We start from the raw sequence: 13755 nt of genomic DNA, 5'->3' as shown, positions 1-13755 counted from the left end.
TTTTCCGATTGGGACTGAATCAAAGCTAAGGTATAGTCGGTGGAAGAAATATAGAGAAATCGTAAATTAAAGCATTAAGTAGCGCTACAGACTGATGTATAGTGATACCTAGGGTTGCATACAGTATTTTATATTTTCCGATTGGGACTGAATCAAAGCTAAGGTATAGTCGGTGGAAGAAATATAGAGAAATCGCAAACTAAAGCATTAAGTAGCGGTACAGACTGATGCATAGTGATATTCCAGCTCCTCATACGCCACTTTATGTTTTCCGATTGGGACTGAATCAAAGCTAAGGTATAGTCGGTGGAAGAAATATAGAGAAATCGCAAACTAAAGCATTAAGTAGCGGTACAGACTGATGTATAGTGATATTCCGGCTCCTCATACGCCACTTTATGTTTTTCGATTGGGACTGAATCCAGGCTAAGGTATAGTCGGTGGAAGAAACAGAGAAATGTAAATTAGGACATCAAGTAGCGGTACAGACTGATGTATAGTGATACCTAGGGTTGCATACAGTATTTTATATTTTCCGATTGGGACTGAATTAAAGCTAAGGTATAGTCGGTGGAAGAAATACAGAGAAATCGCAAACTAAAGCATTAAGTAGCGGTACAGACTGATGTATAGTGATATTCTTTAAGTAGCGGTACAGACTGATGCATAGTGATATTCCAGCTCCTCATACGCCACTTTATGTTTTCCGATTGGGACTGAATCAAAGCTAAGGTAGAGTCGGTGGAAGAAATATAGAGAAATCGTAAATTAAAGCATTAAGTAGCGGTACAGACTGATGCATAGTGATATTCCAGCTCCTCATACGCCACTTTATGTTTTCCGATTGGGACTGAATCAAAGCTAAGGTATAGTCGGTGGAAGAAATATAGAGAAATCGCAAACTAAAGCATTAAGTAGCGGTACAGACTGATGTATAGTGATATTCCGGCTCCTCATACGCCACTTTATGTTTTTCGATTGGGACTGAATCCAGGCTAAGGTATAGTCGGTGGAAGAAACAGAGAAATGTAAATTAGGACATCAAGTAGCGGTACAGACTGATGTATAGTGATACCTAGGGTTGTATATGACATTTTATGTTTTTCGATTGAGACTGAATGAAAGCCAAGGTACAATCGGTCGAATAAATATAGCGAAGTCGTAAATTAAAACATTAAGTAGCATTGCAGATTGATGCAGTGGTATCCACGGTTGCATGCAGCATTTTATGTCCTTCGATTGGGATTGAATCAAAGTTAAGGCATATATCATGCGACCCTGGCTGAGGTTTCAGGACCTTATCTTCTCAGGTTTCTGTCGACTCGCTAATCTATATGTTCGAACGTGTAAACTTTGACGCCTGACTGATTTTACGATCTCGCTATATTTCTTCCATCGGCTATACACTTCATGTGGTCCAGACTGAAATTTCGAGCCCTTATCTTTTCAGGTTTCTATCGATTCGCTTGTCGATATGCTCGAACCTGTAAATTTTGACGCTTAAGCGAACTTACCATCTCTATATTTCTTCCACTGACTATACACTTTTTATTTTTTCCCTAGTTTGAAGAACTTCCATGTATTTTTCTTCATTTTTCTGTTAGTTAGCACAAGGTTTTTTTTTGAAAAAGAGTCGAGTGCAAATATTATTAATACAAGTTCCATCGTGTAACCGTAATTTTATGACGCAGATTTATTTTTACAACGATAAATAATAAAAAGTAAACGTATAATGTAGGTATAATAAACTGCATATCGCATAAATAATGGAAATAACGGCGAACGATGTTATCAATATACCATGAATTAGTTTTTATTAGAATATACATTTTGCGTGATTTATTTTACATATTTTTTGCATATTTGCACACGCTTTACATACGCGAATGCAAATTATTTCGCGGTTTACTGGCCACTGATTATCAACACCTGAATGATCGGTCGTGAGATTTCTCGCTTGCACATAGCGTGCAACTGCTTGCATTAACACTATTTCATATGTTACAACGAACTACTTATTTTCAAGTCCTTTTGAACATGTATGTAAAACAAGCTCTTTGATTTTAAAGCATGTTGGTAGTGGAAAAAAAATTGTGCCTCACGTGTCATAGTGCTTAACGAGCACATTCCTTTGTATTTCCTATTATTCTTATAACTTTTTAACAAAACTTCAAATGACCTATATTTATATAACATTTTGTTCATATGCCGACAAACTTTCACGAAGAAATGTAATTTAACTTCTCGTTTTACGATTTTTTTTTATTGCTACGTATGCTAAAATTGACTATTCATTGTTTTAATACAGCGTTAAATTAAAAAAAAAAAATCAAAATATATACTATTTGTATGAAAATGAAAATTTCGATCTTAAAAAAATAAAAGAAAGACGCTTTTCGACAAAAAAAAATTTTCAAATTTCCGGGAAACGGCGAAAAATTGTAAAAGAAAATGGTACCTACAAATCTTACAGAATAAAGAAAATGGAATTTACTTATTTACTTAAAAATCGTTACGAATTCTCCGCTCAACCCAATATTTCAAGATCTCTCGAGAAATTACTATACATGACGCATAACCGCGTAAGAAGCAAAAAAAAAAAAAAAAAAAAATCTCCAGACCTTTTGGAAAAATAAACTCTGCAATTGTGGGTAGCGAACTGAATTTTTTTTTGTAGCGAACTGAATGGACTCATTGGTTCATTACCATTCACTTAACGACAAAACGATTTCTTTTGAAGCTAACCTGTCGTTTGTGGATGTGACATGGCAAAAATGGGGGATACCGAGGCCGCGCGAATTGTTCCCTGAACCCCGAGGTCTTCGTTATCGAGCTCTTTCTTCGAGACGTCCTGATATATGCTCCTGAAAAGTCTCGAAGTCGGTCAAGCAAGAAAGGAGGGCCGTAAAAAACCCCGGTTCATTTACTCAGTTCATCTCTGTCCGTAATTTTTCCAACGCGAAAACCAACCGGTTTCGCCTTAGTCGACGTTCAAACCGTTCGCTTTCCGACACTTTTTCGAAAGTTTTGCCTGCGATGCGCCCTTCTCGTGTGTGTTTTTTATTCTCCGTCTGCCCTCTTTCTCCCTTTCTTTCCTTTTTTTTTTTTTTTTGAGAAAAAAAAAAGAAGAAAAGAAAACCTGCTTCGAAACGTTTGCAGAACTATTCTAGGATCATCGTATCTCGCTCCGCGCTATCGTCCAACTTTTTCTCGAATCCATTTTATCCCGAGCTGAGTGCAAGAGCTAACGGTCGGTTTCCCTGAATATTTCAGTTAATTTAGGAAATGAAACGATAAGATACCCCTTTCCATCGTTGTCGCTCAACTTTCGTACGTACAATATTTATGCTCATCGCCGGGGAAAAATTAATCTCTGCACTTCTTCGGGCAAGTAAATCGGTAGTAGAGAGTAGAACGTTGAAACAGCGAACAATGGTCTTTTGTACTTTAAAACTCTACTTTGCGTTGTCTTCTATCTTTTTTTACAGTCTTTTGGAATCGTTTAACATTAGGAGGGTCGACCGGGTCAAAAATGACCCATTAGCGACATTCCAAAAGTTGAGTGTCAATCGCAGCTGGGTCATCTGTGACACGTATTATTCGAGTGTGTAGAAGATTCGTGGAGTATACTGGGTGGTGCAAAAACTTTGTCCACTTGGTGGTCCAAAAACTTTGTTTATAATAATATGGAAAAATGTTACATACAAAATTTGCATGATATAGAGTGTTAGGCTAGAGGAAGTTCTCTAGGTTACCGACGCTCGGGCGTCCAGATGGTCTGCGGCGTCTCGTGGAACGCCTCGGTTGACTGTTCAATTGTTCTTGAAGAGAGTCGTACGTTGCACGCTTTATACATCGTGCAATGGAAGATCGTTTGCAATAAACGTCTGTGTTTGTGTTATCACCGAACAATTGCGTCTTGCTACCTTTCCCTGCATTTGAACCGCGTGCTTAACATAGAGGATGACATAATGCGATGTGAATATTTTTTACGTATGTGAAGGTGTAGAAGAGATTTCAGGGTCATTTATATTTCTTCAATCGGGATGCTATATTTTTTTTTATGAACATATGATAGCAAAAAAATTTTTATTTCTTTACTGGTCATCTTAATTTTTTTTAAATGGAATGCTATATTTTTTTTAGGGCTATATGGTAGCGACAATTGTTTTCTTTTACTAGGAAATGTAGCTTAACGAATTTGGCTAAAAGTCTAACGAAAAAAATCGATTCTCGGATCTGTAGAGGAGCAAATCCTACGCTGGGTCAGAAGTGACCCAGCTCCACTTTTCATCCGACGGTTAAAGCATAAATCAAACAAAAACAGAAGTAAACGCGCAGAAAACAAAGTTAGAAATTCGCAAACGATAATATCACTATCAAAAATTCACGTTTTTCTTTGGAAAGTTTCTAATGGGTCATCTTGACCCAGCCGATCACCCTTCTAGGGCTGAAATCTAGGGGTAATGCATTTTACATACGCGACGCGACGCCGTGTCTCGACCAGTGTCCGCGTTGCAGAAATAAATCGATCGATCCCCTTTCATTACCGTATTATCCCTTTTAATTCCGCAGATTTTAATCACTGCACCACGCGCCACCGTAGGTGAATCGAAGCTCATTGCTTAAAATCGCATTACGTTCGTCTTAAATAACGCTGAAACAAGCTCGACGTGCATGTATATACATCGAGTGCTTGATCATTCATAAACGCACAACAAGATTAGCCCCGATAAAAGCTACTCGATGGAGGATTTCATCGAGATCGAGGATTAAGCCCGGGGCTGGTTGCGTTATGGGAAACAAAGAAGCAAGCGTGTTTCCTGGTTATAAAACCGCGTCGGTTACAATCAACACCGGTGGACTCTTCGTGATTACAGCTCGATAAGATAATTTGCCGTCCGTTCTGATCGATTGTTGCTACCCTAAACGCTTGTAACAATTCTTAACGTTAATTTCGTTCTTCTGTAAGTTTGCCGAAGGGAGAACACGCGGAAGTCACGTTTCATCGACGAGAGAGAGGAGCTTTTGTAATCGGCTTACTTGTAATTTACACATCTGCTCGAGAAATTATTTACACGGACACGTTGTAATTTGCCGGCATTAATAACAGCTCGACACGGAGTGTCGCGACGTAAAATGAGCGACGACCATTTAAGAAGCATCAACCGGTGGGGATGGTAATAATTACTCGCGATGGAAACCGCCGAACGTTGTTATTACAGTGATTACGATTCAATCTAACTGATCGCGGCTCGTTGTACGTTACCGCCCCTTTGTTTGTTTACACTGGAAATTGATAATATTGATGAAGAGGTGTAAAAGACATGAATCATATTTAGAGTGGTATGCGCTCGGGATACCGTGCAATAAACACGAGACGATTGTTTACAATAATTAATCGTGATAATAGCATTATTTTGGTCGGTACAATTATTAATGTTCCGTTTCGATTCTCTCTTACGCCGTTTATATTTCATTTCGTTCGCTTCGTGATGAATTATTCTTAATGGATTCGTTTAGTTATGAAGAAGTGACGCAAAAAAAAGGTGCAGTAAGATTCAATACTGTTGTGTCGTAAATTGTTAAAGAGCAGAGAACAAGAAGAGAAAAAGAGAAAGAGAAGAAGAAAAGAAGAGAGAGAAGAAGAAAAGAAGAAAGAGAAGAAGAGAAAGAAAAATAATAGTTGAAGGGGACGAGTGAAAGTGTATGTTTTTGAAGGATGTATGGCAACGTGTGCTTAGAAAATGTGCAAGAGAGACAGAGAACGAGAGATAGGAGAGAGAATCGGAGAAGGAAGGGGTATAAGGCGTGGGAGTGGGGATAGAACGAGAGGAGAGGGGATGGAGTGGGGATAAAATATGAGAGAATGGATGGAGTGGGGATAGAACGAGAGGAGAGGGGATGGAGTGGGGATAAAATATGAGAGAATGGATAGAGTGGGGATAGAACGAGAGGAGGGGGATAAGGTGTGGGAGAGGGGATGAAATGGGGATAGAACGAGAGGAGTGGTGATAGGGGGAAGGAGAGGGAGCACAGAATGGTAAAACAAGGAACGAGGAACAAAGTTTAAAGAAAACTAAATCTGCGAGTTACAGTCACCTGTTAATTATAGCGACTTTTATTTATACTTAGCCATATACAGGGTGTCAACGAACGAAAATGACACAACTCGAAGAGGGATGAATTTATAATACATGCAAAAATAAGAAATCCGAATTCCGAAGAAATCGAGATTGAAGATTTGTAAAATCATTCTCAACAAGCTTTTTTCATGTTTATATTTGTAGGTAAAAAAAAATAACAAGTATTCGTTTTATAGACACTGAGTTTAATATTATGGAAACAGTTTAAATATCAAAAAATTTATAACACATTACGAATTATTAAATGTAACGTATTTTCATTTTCGCGAATACTCTCTTCATCTCCCTTTCGTCCACTTGTTCTATTTTCGCTATAAAGCTTTTGAAATATTGAGCTTCATAGAATTTTCATACACTGAAAACGACTTTCCCAGGAACTCGAATTTTCACAACTTTCAAATTTCTCGATTAAACGTATCTCTTCACGACTACTAAAGCTTGAAAATTGCTAACCGTTACTACACCCCCTCGAACCTCTTTGCAAAATTGCAAATTTTTTGCATACGTTTCACGGAAATGAAACACGATCTACCATAAAGTTTGACGATTGCCGCGATCAGCGTAGCGTTGAAATAGTTCCAAAAAAAAAGAAACAAAAAAATGTGACCGCGCACGACACGAATCGTATCACTGAAGATGAGCCCGATAGAGGGCTCACGGCCAAAAAACCGTTGGACTTTTAGCGTGCTCGGTAAAAGGTGCACGCGTAATAATCACAGAAACGCTCGTTCAAAGCTTTTCACGGATTCGAAATCACACGAATGCGCGTAAAGCCGCGTGCCGATCAAAAGACTGCGAAATCGATCGGTCTCCGTAAAAACCGCCTCAAACAGTCTGCTTCCCGTGTCTACGCAAACGCCTAAATGATAGACACGTATTTCGTAAACCAACGATGTTTAATTAAAAAAATTCGAAAGGATTCTTTGTTCGAACATGCGCTCGGTAATTGTTATTTTATTATTTTCTAATAAAAACTATTTTTCAAGAATTTTAAAACGAGTACAATTTAACCCTTTTTTCTGTTTACTGTCGTATAAATTTGTCTGTGAAAATTACGAAGCGAAAGTATCAAATAAATAATGATTTTAAATAATTGCAGATTAAGAAGAATAGCTGTGCTTGAAGTTTGCTGGTATTTTGTGCAAGACGTATCTCCATAGTATGCATATTTTAAGAAATTTAATTACACTTTCGTATGTGCCGTTAATTATTTTCTAAACAGACAAAATTGATCTCCTGATGGTATTCTGCGGTGTGGGCCTCTGCAGTAAATACCAAGAAGCGTAAAGGAACATTAAACGTGTGGCTGTACCTCCTACAGTCCGCCACCAGAGGGACGGAATATTAACCTTTCTCGCTAGTGCACGCCAAGGCTCTTATTACTATATATACAACTTCTAAGGTAAATCTAACTGTACTCCAAATCTAAGACACGGAATAATTAAAAAATGTAAATATGCTGTAAAAAGAACACTGTAAATATTGAAAATAATAGTGTTAAAATAAATATAACAACTAACTATAATAACAGGGAATATAAACGTCTACTAATCGCATTAACACTCCTCTCCGTAGCATGATAAGTCAAAACTCAACCTTCAAGCGAGAAATTTTCTAATGAAAATTATTCCTAATTACGACAATAAATGTCACTTCTGAAAAGCACAAAATGAACTTTACATTACGCGCCAAATGTCCCCAGAAAGAGGAAACTCAACTCTAGACTTAAGTCATACATTACATCTAGGATACTAGATAATACGCATGGAGATTCGATATTGATGTAAATTGGCAGGTGATTTCCAAACTTCTGGTCGGTAGTGTAAAATAAAGAGAATAGGCGGAAAAGAGCAAATATCACACAATAGCGTTTTATAAGCAATAAAATCATTTGGTCAGTGTTCTTGTAAAACGATTCATCGATCGGGAAAAGGTCGATTTCAAACGAACGATTCCCTGGTCGCGTTTCAGACTTTACGATTGTGATACACGTGTCCGGTAAAACTATAAGCGTATATACGTGGTTACTGTTGCGGTTAGCGACCTGTTCTCTCTCGGTCTCCGGTGCTATTTTTCCGATGAAGCGCTATAATTGCGGAATATAGTAGCCAGCGGGATACGTTTCACGATTTTTACCCTTTTCTATATCCGAGCAGTAAATAAACGTAGAAATATCAAATATACTTTGACATACGATTTGCACCAGGATAACAAGCTAGTCTTTATCGATTGGAATTCGGTATTGTAGTTAAGTTTAATACTCGAAAACAATGGAATTCATATAAACGGACATTTGATCTGATAGAAATATCAAATATACTTTGACATACGATTTGCACCAGGATAACAAGCTAGTCTTTATCGATCGGAATTCGGTATTGTAGTTAAGTTTAATACTCGAAAACAATGGAATTCATATAAACGGACATTTGATCTGGTTTCGATAAATTCCAACTGATTTCCCATTCTGGTAACTGCTTTTGATGAATCGAACTCGGTCGGTATTAACGAACTATTTGCAACATTCGATACTTACCGATCGATGTAAGAGAAGAAGCCTTTTGAAAATAAACGAAAATTCATTTGATTCCTTTTCATTTACTTGAATAATCGAGTACCAGCGTTAAAAGTTCTTTCTTCGAGATTAAAAACTACACTCGAAATATTTCTACCAAGTGTTGATTCTATAAACCAAGTTTCACTTCCGCAAATGTTTGTTCACCAAATTGGAGTGAACATTCGGGAAACTGTGACTATTATAAGGGAACTGCTATTTAAGTACAGCGAATTTCCTCGTTTTCTGAAAATTCTTTCTATTTACAGAATTATCAATTTCCATTCGCTTGTTCATTTTTAATATTCATTCTTACACGGATAATTTATTTTTCTTCTTCCTCGAAATGTTCGTTTTAAACGTATACTCGATGTTTCCGTGAAAATAATTTCTATAAAATCTGATGGAAAAATTGTTACGAATATTCCAGCGGCGCAAGGGATAAAGAAACTGTAGCGAATTGCAGAAATGCAAATGTTTTCAACAGAACGCCGTTTCGGTGGAAAATTCTCGGAAATGTATATTGTCATCGAGTGGCTGATCGATAAAGACTTGTCGAGCGTTTTCGTCATCGGTAGTTTGTGTTTGTATTTCCGGCGAAACGAAGTCTAATTGTCTCACAGCGCTGACCACTCGATAGAAATGTGATTGTGAAAAATCAGTAACGCTGGGGAAACGAATAACGAATCGCGATTAATACAAATTAATTTCACAGAAACGTTCGAACGTTATTTGAAATGCAGAGTTATTTGATCGTGCTTATTATTCCTGAAAATATAAAAACATCACCGACGAAAAATCTTGTGGAAGCACTTTTCCCTTAAAATGACGAATATGTGTATTAAATTTCTCTTTTCTGCCGTAGGAATTACTTTCTTTTTTTAATCTCGCGAAATATGGTTATTTTTTTAAATGTAGTTGCCATTTAATTAACAATTAAATTTTTTAATTCACTCTCCTCTCTACAGGGTGTCCCAGGTTTTAACGGCCAAACGAAAAATTTGTCAAAGTACTTCGTTTTCATACCAATCCCAATTACTCGTCTAAAACGAAAAACGTAACACATTCCTCACAAATATTGCAATTGTCATTCAATTAACATTTAAACGCTGGAACTTACCATCTCCTCCATCTGTCCCTTTCTTCTCGCAGCATTCCCGAAAAACCTCGCAACGTACTTGGTTTACCCACTAATCTCGGTTATTCGTTCAAAAATGTTACTCGTCCGCAGCGAAAAAATATCGCAATTATCACCCTATCCTCTCCGTTTCACCGTAACACTGAAACTTAATCGCGAGAAAACTGCAGCAAAAACACGTTTCGTTTAACGCGGAAGTTTGAAGTTAAGGGATGCAAGCGCTAACTCGAGCGCGATTTGAATTTCAAATAGCTGGTTTAACAGATGAAATACAGGAGTTTGCCGATTCGAGCGATACGCCTTTTTCACCGTTCGCCAATTGTTTTCGAAATGATCCAACTCGTGTGTCAAACGTTCCCATAAATGTTACCCAAAGCGTGCTCTGTGTATCGATAAAACAGGGGTGCTGGTTTTTATAGAAGCGCTCGAGCCGCGAGGATTCCTAGAATCGTCCAAAGAAATCATCGAAACACTCGTAAAAGTGCTTCTCTTCTTCGCAGACGAGCTGTTTCCACCGCAACACGAATGAAATCAAGGGAGAAAAGTCAGAGGACAATCCCGATCCACCTCGTGCAACCGACTTACATTTGCATCCCTTATGGTGGCCGCGAAAGTTGTCTCCGGCTCTCTCGACGCTTCCCCGGGAACGTTTTCCCCGGGAAATTTTCACGAAACGGCAGACCACGGTCTCCAAGTGACACTTTCGCGTCATTCTCTGCATCCCGCGTAAAGAGTTCCGCGGATACTCGTGCAAAGGAACGAGTTCGCGTAGGAAAAAAATGCTAACAACGACGAGAGGAGAATGGGACGCGGTGTTGAAAAAGAACGAAGCAGGCGACAGACAAATGCAAGATGGAAAATGCAGTCGAATAATGTGATCGTGATGGGTTTTTTTTTTGCGGGCAACACGTCGTCGTTTCCTCTATTCTCACATTGTCGACGTCGCTGTGCATATTTTTTTTCGAGTTCTTGCTATGTGGATATCAGAGTATTCGAAGTACTTATTATAATTCGAATTTGGATTCTAAGTGCTTGTATCCGAGTACTTGAGTATCTGGATTCGGATTTTCTTCGTTAATTACTGAAATATTTTGAAGGTTTTCTTGTCAGGATTTAGATTAAAGGGAAAGCAGGTTTAGGTAAATGATTAAGATTAGAATGTGAAAATTAGTGTGTGACACTGATATTTAGTACTCGATAGACTCATCGCGAGGGTAATATGATACTCAAAATTCAGATATTCGTAAATCCGAATTCTGGAGTTTATATTAAGTATCTATGGGAGTACTCGGATACTCAAGGTTCAGGTATCCATAAATCCGGGTACTCGGGTCTGAATTGAGTAGCTATCCGAGTAGTCAGATACTCAAGTTCTGGATATTCGAGTACTAGAATACTCAAGATTCAAATATCCATAAATCTGGATACTCGGGTCTAAATTGAGAAGTTATCAAAGTACTGGAATAGTCAAGATTCAAATATCCATAAATCCGAATTCTCCAGTCGAAATTGAGTATCTATCGGAGTACTCCAATACTCAAGATTCGCATATCCATAAATTCGGATACTCGCGTCTAAATCGAGTACTCGGGTACTCAAGATTTGGATATCCATAAATCCGGATACTCGAGTCTGAATTGAGTCTCTATCCGAGTACTCAGATATCCGTAAATCCGAATATTCGAGTCTAAATTTCGTATCTATCGAAGTACTCAGACGTCCAAATATGCGGATACTCGAGACTAAATTTCTATCGAAGTACTCGGATACTCAAGATTCGGATATCCATAAATCCAAATACTCAAGTCTACACTGAGTAGCTATCCGAGTACTCATATATCCACAAATCCGGATACTCGACTCTAAATCGAATAGCCATCCCAGCACTCCAATACTTAAAACTCGAATGTCCGTAAACGAAACGAGCAACTAAGATCTCGAATATTTTTCTTCAGGCCTAGAAGGAACTTGGCTGTTCGCAAGTACGATCAGAGTGCCGCACATAAGTGTGTATACGCGTCAGTTTAGTTGCCATGGGAGACCGGGGTCGGAAGCATCACGCAAGAAATAGACCTCTGGAGGCGTCGTGACGCCGAGACCGGGGGCGTCCTCTGTTCCGTCACTGGCAGACTTTGAATTTTCCTGGAGACACGGATGAGAAGTGACTAGTGCAGGCGCGACTCCGAAGGGCCGTTACTGTTATCCCCCGGGAAGCCCGACCACCAAGGGAATAACGCGTTAAAGCTCCGAAGGAAGTCGAGTGGAAGTACAACGAAAGTGGCGGTGAAGAGAAGCTGGGTTTGACTTTCTACCACCCGCACCCGCTCATAGGTATCTCTCGTTTCTTCCCTACCAGCGAAGAAAACGGTTTCACGGTTTGCCGAGTGCGTCTAATTGTATATATTATTAAACTTTAAAGATGGATCCTGCGCGTGCAGCAGCTTTTCCTTTTCACGAACGTCAGTCGTGATATAGGGGAGAGTAGGGGAAACACCGAACGTGGGGTAAATGCGAATTTTCATATATACGGTGTTAGAGAGGAACGAAAAATTCCTCCTTTTGCCACATGATCGCTCGTACCGAATGCAATGCTAGCTCACCGATGCAAAACAGTCTAACACGCACACTGATGAAGATTTTTCCTCCTCTTCGTCTAATTTTTTGAAGAAAGTAAAGTAAATATAGCTTTTGCATTTATAATTATCTTAACACTAACATTTAATGTTAATGGATCATGTGTTATAATTACTGTGAATGGGCACACGAAAAGTGCAGTGATGAACAGAGCACATCTATGTAGAGACTATTTATGCGACTTCTGTAAAAAATAAGTAGCGTTCGTGATTACCCCACGACATTTAGAAAATCACGAACAAAATCGGTTTGGTTTTTCACAGTAAAAATTGGTTTTATTTAAAAATTTTTTTAAAGTTCATTACAAAAATGTATAAACAGATAGTAAGTATGCGTTTATATATAAACGATAAAAAAGTTATTACCTTTGTAATATTTGATTTTATTCAATTTTCTCCTTAGGTGTTCGTAATTCCCCAACTCTCCCCTATGTGTGTGTGTGTGGTCTCTTTGTGAAGCTGTTGCGGTGGAAAATGGGACATTATCGCGGGGTGTATTAAAAATGCAAGTCTGAAATTAGAGAGACGAGTCGAGAAGGTCTATATGGGGAGAAAAATGTGTTCATAGTTTACTTCCTGCTCTTGCAAATTTGATGTCGTGTGAAATGGAGATGATTTGCATATTACACAACGATATAATTTTCGGTGATTACACAGAGATCACCTTAGATTATTGTCTTGTTCGTGGATCGATTGAAATTTTTTTTTGTCATGTAACACGATTCGAAGAGGTCTTCGAGATGATTATAGTACATTTTGTCACCTTCAGGTTTTTTTAGGTATAATCGTAGAGGAAAAGATATTTTATGGTGCTTGCTGAAGTCGTCTCAACATCCGGTAAAAGATAGGTGTAAAGAAATTATAGGTTTATTTATGAAAAAAATTGAAGATGACTGAAAATTTAGGAAAAAACTGGACTAATAAGAAATGTAGTATAATCTTCTCGAAGGTTTCTTTAAACCAAATTATGCGACCTAAAAACAATTTCGTTCAGTCCATTAATAACAAAATAATGTAAGGTGTTATACTATTACTTACTTAAAATAATACAAGTGATGTTTACAAAGTATAATAATAATTACGATATTTATTACTGGGAATTATTTCAGAACGACTGTACGTCTATCTTCAAATATAAATTGTTCTTTCTGAAATGTACCAAAAAGCTTCTCGGAGTAAATTTATTAATTATCTTCAGGAATTTGTGAAAGTAGATTTAAAAAAGTCAATTTCTTAGTATTTTCTAAAATAATAATTTTCACTCAAAAATTGAATTAAGGGAAA

Source organism: Habropoda laboriosa, unplaced genomic scaffold, assembly GCF_001263275.1.
Source record: "Habropoda laboriosa isolate 0110345459 unplaced genomic scaffold, ASM126327v1 scaffold61, whole genome shotgun sequence".
Taxonomy (NCBI): Eukaryota; Metazoa; Arthropoda; class Insecta; order Hymenoptera; family Apidae; genus Habropoda; species Habropoda laboriosa.
This window is presented reverse-complemented; position numbering follows the sequence as displayed.